Source organism: Microtus ochrogaster, chromosome 4 (genome assembly GCF_000317375.1).
Source record: "Microtus ochrogaster isolate Prairie Vole_2 chromosome 4, MicOch1.0, whole genome shotgun sequence".
Taxonomy (NCBI): Eukaryota; Metazoa; Chordata; class Mammalia; order Rodentia; family Cricetidae; genus Microtus; species Microtus ochrogaster.
In genome coordinates, this window is record NC_022011.1 from 85926932 (window position 1) to 85928554 (window position 1623).

Sequence of the window (1623 nt, forward strand, 5' to 3'; positions counted from 1 at the left end):
GGCTGCTTTTCCAGAGGACCCAGGGCTTAGAGCACAGGCTGCTTTTCCAGGGGACCCAGGGCTTAGAGCACGGGCTGCTTTTCCAGGGGACCCAAGCTTGTTTCTTTCCAGCATTAGGTCTAGGAGAGGTACTGCCAACAGAAAGGCTTTTATTTTGATAAGTTCTTCCAACTTGGCCCAGAAAGATGGCTCAGCAGATGAAGACTCTTGATACCAGCAGGTGAGGACTCTTGATGCTAAGTCTGATGCCTGAGTTTGATCCCTCAGACCCATATGGCAAAGGAAGAGAACCGGCTCTTCCAGCAAGCTGCCCTCTGATTTGCCCCCATACCCAAATAAATGTAAGAACTACTTCCTGTTCGATTTCAGAACTAATTCACAAACCCACCAACTGAAGGAGCTTGTATTTTCACACTCTCGCTAACACCAGTCAGTTATTAAACACTGTAGCTTTTACTAACTTAAAAAGTAAAAATATCTTATTTTGCATGAATAAACTGAATATTTTTCTTTTCTTTCTTTTGTAATTTCCTACTGGGATTTTTTAAAATTTATGTGCATGCACTTTATATGTATGAACACTGACTTCTTTCTTTGTTTTAGTTATATTGCTTTTATTTACAGAATTTTGGTTGTACTGTAGATTCTAGCCAAATTCATTTGTTTTCGATGCTAGATTTTAAGTTATAATTAAAACCTTTCCATGCCTAAGATTTTTTCGAAAAGATATCATGTTTCCTAATACTTACAGTTGTATTTATGCTCAGTCCTTGGTCTGTCTGGGACTTATGTTGGTACGGGGATAAGCAATTGACGTACATGACGACATACATACAAAGACACTATCTGGCACCCTCACACAGGGCTTTTAGCTGTCTGCCTCACAGCTGAGCCATCCCTTTCCCAACTGCTCTGAAACCACTGCCATCGTCACTAGGTGTCTGTGCACTTGCACCTGCTCCTGAGTTCCGTTCTGCTCTCCCACCAGCACCCCTGGTTTTACACTTTCACTGTTTGCTTTATTCTCTGGGAAGGCAAGCACCCTAGCCCACTTCAAATTCTTGCTTTCTAGGGCTCTTGGCTCTGTTCAAGGATTTGCCTTTTGATTTTTTTCCAGATAAGCCTAGTAAAATCCTTGTGAGTTCCAAACTGAAGTCTGGAAGATTTAGAGTAAGACAACTTACATTTTTATATATTTACTATATCAAGTGTCTGTGTGAAAAGAAATAAGGCCACAATAATCTAATTTTTATTATATTCTTCAGGAGGGTTTTTAAGTGTTCCATGTGATCCAGTTTTTTTCTATTCCAGTTTACCTCAACATAACGCTCTGATTTTAATATTGAAAATGGATTTCATGGATTTTTTTACACTTTAGCTCTTACTTTATAAATAAGAATATTATTGACTTTTTTCTAGTATACTTTTTTTTTTCCAGAATAGATTTTCTATTTTTTCGGAAAGTGTCAAATTTTGTTTTGGTGTGTGTGTGTTGTGTGTGGTATGGTATATGTGTGCACGTGGTATGTGTGAGAATGTGTTGTGTGTGGTATGGTATATGTGTGCACATGGTATTGTGAGAATGTGTTGTGTGTGGTATGGTATATGTGTGCACGTGGTATT

The 1623-nt window shown here is 38.8% G+C and overlaps 1 protein-coding gene across 2 annotated transcripts in view; it reads right to left on the reverse strand.

Moving 5' to 3' along the window:
* Positions 1–1623, reverse strand: part of Prkra (protein activator of interferon induced protein kinase EIF2AK2) — a 17722-nt gene that overhangs the window by 1592 nt on the left and 14507 nt on the right. The window lies entirely within an intron of this gene.